The following is a 7,888-nucleotide window of genomic DNA, read 5'->3' as shown; positions in this document are numbered from 1 at the left end:
GATTCGAGGCATTGAAAAAGCGATATGTACCGCTGCGGAATAATCTTGGCTTGAGCTTAAGAGAAGAGATTGGAATGTTTCTCCGACTGCAATGCGATTTTTGTTGGCTTTCTTCCTGATTTCTCACTACCTATCCGCAATGGCATCCGGTCTCTCAGCCACACCTTCAGTGTTTTTCGATCCCCGGGTTGTAAAATTTATTTTGGCTCCGGAAAGTTACCCGCGGGAACACGCCTGCGCGCTTTTTCCTATTGTCGAGCAAGCTTCACCAAAAAACAGTTAAACGCACCGTGGGATGCCTCAAGTTTTCCATTCAAACCGGCGCATTCGTTTCTCCACCCCGTGCGTTTACCCGAATTTCTAGAGCCCGTTGCTTCCCGAAGTTTTTGCCGCAAGCATTATTCTACGTATTACGGAAACGCCTTTCGTACCAATCTTTACCTTCCTAGCCAGATTTACGTTCTCTGTTTTACACACCGGAGTTTACATTCTCCACCGGCTTTGCATACGTTTATCGCACGACACGGTGGCGATCGCGATATGCCATCAGATGCCATCAGGATTATACGTTTTGTCAGAAATGGCTGTTTTAAACACGGAGAACAGCTCTTTTACTTTACGGTCCTTTAAACTCTTGCAATAAAAAAAATATTTGAACAATATGTTTACGGGAACTGGTTCTCGACTCGAATTGACGTTCCTCGAGTTACATCGGTTTTTAACTATTTTTCCATCACCGCAGTAGTGGTAGGTACTTAGTGGCGCGTCATGCGATGCGCTGGAAAATTTAATTCGCATTAGATGGCTTTTAACTTGTCCAAACGAACGACGTTATTGACAACGCTGAAAATGGTCGTGAGCTGACCTATCTCTCGCTGTCGTGTACCTCGACATCCCGACCGCGGTATGCGGAATGATCGTCGACTGAAAATTGAGCAATTGTCCTACCGCGTCGCGTTATCTCCAAGAGTTGATAAAAAAATGAATTCATGATTTAGCCACGTGTAACGTCAGTCTAATAACGGTGAATGAAGGTTTACGGGCTTATGAAAATCTGGCAACTGAGGACAGAGGAAATAGAAGAAATATCCGACATTTGTAATCTCGGCGAATGAGCGCGTTCTACAGGAACCGCCTTATGCCTTATGCAAAGAGCCAGGCGTAACGCGATGACGGCTGTGGTGGTGTTTTACCCTATTCGTGTCACTGCATAGTTTCCTTGTTTCCCATTTCGTACGCCTCTACTCTATTACTTCAGCAGACCTCGTTTTACGAGCCTAAAACAATTGCATTTTCTATCTTTCCGTGTAACAACGTAACCCACGTTTCCACGATATCTAAATTAATGATATCTTAATGAATTTTAATGTTAAATTCGGACGTTACTAACGAGAGATTTATAACGTTTCGCACGTGGATCCGTGCGACGCCCAAGCAACTCTAATTTAATAACTTAACATACAGATTGGAATTAATCTGCGGAGAATTGGCTGTAAATGCAAGTAAAATCAGATCGACTGTCATGCATTATTCCACCCGATTACATTATACGATTCTGATCGTATTGTAATGCAGCGTCATATTTCGGAAACCCCAATTCAACTAAAACAGCTTGTATGATTTTCAACCTTTACGGAATTTTCTGTCTTCAATAAGAGAGATATTTAAATGCATTCGGTTCATATTGTGCGTACACCGGCTCAAAAAGTACACGCGTAGCCTACACTCTGGGGAAATTATATTCTCTATAGAAGCGCAAAAAGTAAATATGTACTGCGTTTGCGGAGAATACGATATTAAAATGAAACCGGGGGAAAAAGTGTTTTAATAGAATTATAATATAATTTGAACTTTATAGACCAACCATTATATTCATAATATAATATATATTATTTATTGAGAAGTATATAAAAAATAGAATACATAAATTCGGTTAAATCTCAACTGAGTCTGGTTAAAAAATCTGATCAGTCGTTCGTCATTTTCGCTCGCGTAAAGCGGACAGTGCAATCAGTCATTAAACGCCGCGAGTGATCAATGCAGCGCGACACGGACGTATCGGTTACGTTTACACTCGGGTACCCAAGGACCCGCACGCAGTTTAATGCGAAACGGGGAACAACGGATGCGGTACACGCTAACACGATTAACCTCGCGGTAATGGAGTACGCGAAGGCCTGCTGCTTGCCGTTGGTGCTTGTTTTGCAGTAGGAAGGCCTGATCACGTTATCAAGACAGTGTCATTACTTTCAGAAGTAACGCGAAGTGCGATCCCAAGCAATATTTCACAGAGAAGACCCCGGGTATCCCTCGGGAAACGTACCAATGTAGGTTTAAATTTTCTCTGACCATTACCAGCGCGTCGTACATGCAGTCTTTTTGCTACGACTGTGTATCCACTTGTATCATGACCTCGTACCATATCACTGTTCCAATTACTGGAGTAATTCATGACTTGTTGCATGTTCTATGATTACGACTACATAATTTATTTAATGATTTAGTACAATGTTTCAATTAGTCTTAATTCTTAGTCTTATTTCTTAATCAATAGTCCTTAATTTGAAATATTTATCATATTATTTTGGTGACATGGTACAAATGACCTTTACTTGACGTTTAGTTAGTTTCTGAACATTGATTATTCGCACGTGGATCGATATTGTCGCAGTCATGACACATAAACGATTAGCGATCGACGTGTCGCCTCGGGCAAACGTCTGATTTTGGCAGTAATATATATGGTAATCGGCATTCCGTACATGCTAATATTTATCATTTCTTGGGTAAAGCAATGGGCACGAATTACATACTTGCGACGTACAAATGAAATTATAGGCTGATTGGTGTAGATTCGATATTTATTTTTAGACATGCTTGGCTATTCGATATCAGTGTCGAAGAAAGGCTTTTTAGTAAGAAATACGATAGCATCTCCGAACGGAGGAAAAAGATATTTTTCTTTTCGTGGATCTTGGTATTACTAAGAATAGAGCGATAATGAAGTGTACGTGATTCATACTTCAGTTTTCAAATTGTATATTATTTTTTTATATAATACGTTGCTATAAAATAGTAGATATTTTTGCTCACGTAATTATTCAAATAAATGCACGTACATATTGTTAAAATATTTATATGTGTCTATCGTCCATATCCAGTCGATGTCTTGCTGTTTAAATATCTCGATTTTTTTTTTTTTTACGAACATAATTAAGTTGGAAATAGAAGCAATTACTGGTTGTCGATCGGAATTGCGACGATGGCTTTCGCGATGTTATTCGCTCGTGAAAAATTATTAAACCGAACAGATATAGTTCCCAGCGTCGTTCATTCGTGCCAATATCTAGCCATGATATATTGTTCCTCTCGAAGGTAGTGCAATTCTGCGCGACGTATGAAGTTAAGTGGAAAGATTCCTGAGATGATTCTTCAGCCACGGTCCGCTCCACGCTCTAGTGCCGCTTAAAACTTTCAGAAGATGTTCAGGTAAGCTCGCATCTTTTTGATGAAAGAGATGCTAGCCCTGAATTCCCTCTCTAGATTATTGTACTTACAAATGTATTACCGATCGAAATTTATTACACAAAATAAGAGAGAAGATTTTCTGGTTTTCCCTTTGAATATTTATTAATCATTATGTATCAACGAGTCATTTCGTGAACTATTACTGGCCGATACTTTTGTATTCATAGAATACAAAATTACATGGAGATTGAAAGCGATGAAACATATGTTACACATCAAACAAATTATAATGCACGTATTTGCATCTCGTTTATCTCTTAATTTAAATGCACGACAAGGTACTTGTCATAATTATTTATTAAGATTTATATGTACAGATCCGTACAATTTCGTTCGACTTATTTCTCAGTAAAAATGGAATAAAAATATAAATTATGTACTTTTGTACTTGCAACGCTCGTTATATTATGTCACAGAATCCTCTTAAATGAGCTGCGTAAAAGTATCTCATTATATTTAAGTGCAAAGACATCAGTATTCCCCAATAAAGCGGTTTATCGGGCGGGAATAAGTAAAAGTCCGAAAAAAAATGGACACGCCAAAGGAGTTGAAGTCGATCGATCTTAAACTTTCATCCGTAGAGGAGTCCGCGAGAAAAAAGTAGTTTTTTCTTGTGATTACCTTTCATCCGTTTGCCGCTTCGGGGTTTGTTTGAAAGTCGTCCGGTGCCCACGCTTTTCATGCAGGCTCGTAGGAAGAATAGTAAAAAAGAATAATGAAGTCGCGGCAAGCGTCAGCATTGCAATTTGTTGTGAAGAGATATCGTGGGAGTGAGAATAACGCTATTTCCTTGATCAATTGTTAGAAAAGGTTCACCGAATTATATCCTGCTGACATAAAATATTTAACTTCCGTTAAGAAATCGTGGATTATCAAATTAGACTGGTATTGTACGCAAATGGAAACGCTGTTAATTAGCTTGGTACTCAACCCGGGAGCGATCCATGAAATAATATTTGTACGCGGCAATAATAAATGCAGCGACATAAAAGTAATTGGACACTATCGGTGGATCAAACAGGCATTAACGAAATTAACAATCCATTACGCGGCAAAGTCGTTTTACGTCGGGGATCGATTTCTAACAAAACGCGATATTTATTCTCAACACCGATACACATACTCGACGCCGATTCGTGAATACAGCTAACAATAAGTGCGGGCAGTAATTTAATTACGCGTGCTCAGGAGAAAGTAAATTCGCCTGTGCCGCGAGCCGATTAATTGACGATTTAATGTCATTAAAATCCTACGGTTAATCCATCCAATCTCCTTTGATCAAAGCGCCGCGATCTATGTCACTTAGAGAACGATTTTAGTCATCCCCGTATTGTCTATGCATTACTGTGTTGCCGCTTAAATAGTTGCCGCGTGATGTGACATTCTCCCGATCCAGCCCTCACTCAACTGTATTGTCAGCTCGGTTCCCTGCTACCATTGATCAATAGCTTCTAGCATCGAGATCTAATTGTGAATTACTTAGTTGCTGACAGCTGCGTTTAAAAATAATACGCTAAACGAGTTACTCCTTGTAAAACGAAGAGAAATTGTAGTTTAAATTTAACAGTCATCTATGTAGCTTGCCAAACCGCAGAAACTTCTCTCTCCTCCGCAGTACGTCAAATCACAGATAATAAAAATGTAATGATTGATGTGTTTAATCTTCCACGAACACGTTTAAAGTTCCTTCTAGAATTCGCGTATCCGTAAATCACGACCGTCGCTGTCACATCGCCTGCGCGTACGTGATCCGTCGTCGACGTGTTTTCTAACATTCCGGAAAAAAGATTCGACGCGAATCGGTAGTATTTCGCATCCGGCGCGGTTCTTCCTGGCGTCCCAGCTGCAACAAATTTTGTCGGCTACGACTAATTTCCATGGGAGAATAGGAGGTCCACGGGAACCGGCAGCTGTTTCCTTGGAAGGGACTCACCTAACCCTCGTAAACCGTAAGGAATCGGGGAGCTTACGGCTGGCGTTAATTTTCTATGATACCGTGATATCGGTCGTCGCTCGATACATCCCACAGATCGATAACTATTTAGCGTTAGTTCGTTAGTGTCGTCGAGTGGGTTAATTATAACAAACGCGCGGCCGATATTACTCTCTGCGCGGGGAATACGAAGATCGGGTTGATTATCAAAATATTGATAATGGTCTGATGAAGTTCAATGAACTTCTACCGAAACAGTTTTTGGAGGAAACTCTGATTAGCGAAATGAAATATTTAAAATTGCAAACAGCACGCGGGTTACGTTTGTTAAACTATTCCTTTATTCTATGAAAAATAGATTATTCTGGGAAATATGCAATTCACTTTATGAAAATGCAACCTAGAATTGCATTAGCAAGTGCATGGTTGCACTCATAAAGAAACGAAGTTATAGGATGATAAACTTTGTTATACCATTCAGCTTTTACCTCTGCCACCTGTTTCTATTTTTAATCGAGGGGGAGATACGATTCGTATCAATCGCGTGACTCGTTGTATATGTTTCATACTTTTAAATTTAGTAATGCAATTTGTGGGCCCTACGGTTCTACACCTTTTATGTGACGTGTCGAAAATACGCGTCCGTCAGTATGACAAATGATTTTGTCATTGTCAAGTTTTTGATAAAGCATTATTTAATTTTTGAAATAATTGAAGTTCACTTGTTAGTCGCTTCATTGAATGACATTTATTGCTACGAGACATATTCTTGATTTCCCACATTTGGAAAGTAACTGTATCAGTCTACAGATTATATTGGTTCACGTTCGCATACTACGGAGCATGTTAAATCGAATAAAAAAGGGGAAGCTTGATTTTCGATCTGCTTTGCAAGCGGCCTCTCATTTCAATCGCATAAGCATTTTTCGATATAAATTCAATCTCAATTTAGTCCTTTATACTTTATACGATAAGTATTTCCATAGAAATGGAAGTAAAATAAAACTTGCATTCACTACAGGAATGAAAATATTTTGGAAAATTACAATTTCACGACGTAGTTTCAAAGGTTTAGAATCGATCAGAATATTGAATATCGTACACGTCGGTTTCATCGACTAAGATGTACTTCGAAATCTGTTTAATCCATTAACGTATTTTATCATGCAAGTTTGAAATTGGGTATTGATCGAGTTTGCCCGGTCCCCGAATTTTCTGTTACATCGTTGTTCCGTGGACGTATTAATGACTTTGGACCCTGTAATTTGCACGCGGTAAGTGAACCGAAGTGACAAATTACGGAGTTGGATAAAGGAATCTCCTTTAAACTCAAGCTATACGTTACGTTCCCGCAAACGAAACCGCAACGCTTGTTAAAGCTGGATGATGCTCTTCTGCTTTAATTTTATTACTCGCAGATTTTACGTATTACTATCATCACCTGTAATTTGAATTGCGTTTAATTCATTTAAACATATGCACATCTATATTTAATATAGAGAAAAGCAAATGGATTTACACCATGTGTGAACGAAAATTGAGCAGAAAAGGTCAGGTAGCGTTTGCAGTACTAGGAAGCTCCTCAATGAAACGAGAATTAATTTTGAACGATACATTTACCATTTTCCCAATAGGTCGCCCTAAAAATGTCTATTGAAATCAATTCACTTTTCGTTCGACTCCAATTAAGAGAAGACAATTTTACGGTTCAATATTTTAATTTTATATTAGTCGTACATCAATCGAGATTTTCAAGTTAAAATGGAAAGTTCAGCTTTCCAATCATAATTGTTACCATTCGATATTTTTCTTTGTGCTTTATAAAATGAGTAATAGATCATTCTTACACTCTTTTCACGCGTAACAATCGCTTTCCACGATGACTAATTAAAGCTGTCTCGCTCCTTTGAGAACGTTGACCTATTATTTCTTTACTTTTTTCCCTTCAGTCTTTACGTCTTCCTACACTCACGTCGACCAAGTTAAAATTATACCATTTTGTCCTTTGATAAATTCCCTGCACGTGAAACCTTTTTTGCTTCACCGTTTTCTTTTAACACCTTACAGCTCGCCTACTTCAGAGCTACGTACTCGTTAATCATTATACCCAAAAATTATATAAAGTTCCAAAAGTAGGATCTCTTGGTAATAATGGCCGAGTTTGTGATAAAATCTCGCGACTCTTAATTGAGGTAATTAGGTTAGCATACTCGAAATACCTTTCACGTTCTTATAATTTTCAAGTTTTCGTATGTCTCCCGGCACTTTCGAGCTAATTACTGACCGGTAACAGTTCGCAAATTAACAGCCCGGGGTATTAATCAGCTAAACTTCTAAAGAATTTTACGCGTGAGATAGTTTCCATAGAACATCGTGTCACATAATCTTAACCCTTCTCACCCTTAATATATCATGACACTAGATGGG

General features: G+C 38.7%; 1 protein-coding gene across 4 annotated transcripts in view; it reads right to left on the bottom strand.

Moving 5' to 3' along the window:
- The window catches only part of LOC108626626 (tachykinin-like peptides receptor 99D), a 48,563-nt gene that overhangs the window by 23,957 nt on the left and 16,718 nt on the right, over positions 1-7,888 (bottom strand). Inside the window, exon 1 of one of the 4 annotated variants that reach the window (XM_026814982.1) lies at positions 4,150-4,345. The exons of the other annotated variants lie outside the window; for them this stretch is intronic. The gene's annotated coding sequence lies outside the window, so the exon portion shown is untranslated. Of the gene's footprint in view, positions 1-4,149; positions 4,346-7,888 lie in introns of those variants that run through there. 4 annotated transcript variants of the gene reach the window in all.

The sequence above is a fragment of the Ceratina calcarata genome, unplaced genomic scaffold (assembly GCF_001652005.2).
Source record: "Ceratina calcarata isolate Rehan_Ccalc_2016 unplaced genomic scaffold, ASM165200v1 scaffold422.2, whole genome shotgun sequence".
NCBI lineage: Eukaryota > Metazoa > Arthropoda > Insecta > Hymenoptera > Apidae > Ceratina > Ceratina calcarata.
This window is presented reverse-complemented; position numbering and strand designations above follow the sequence as displayed.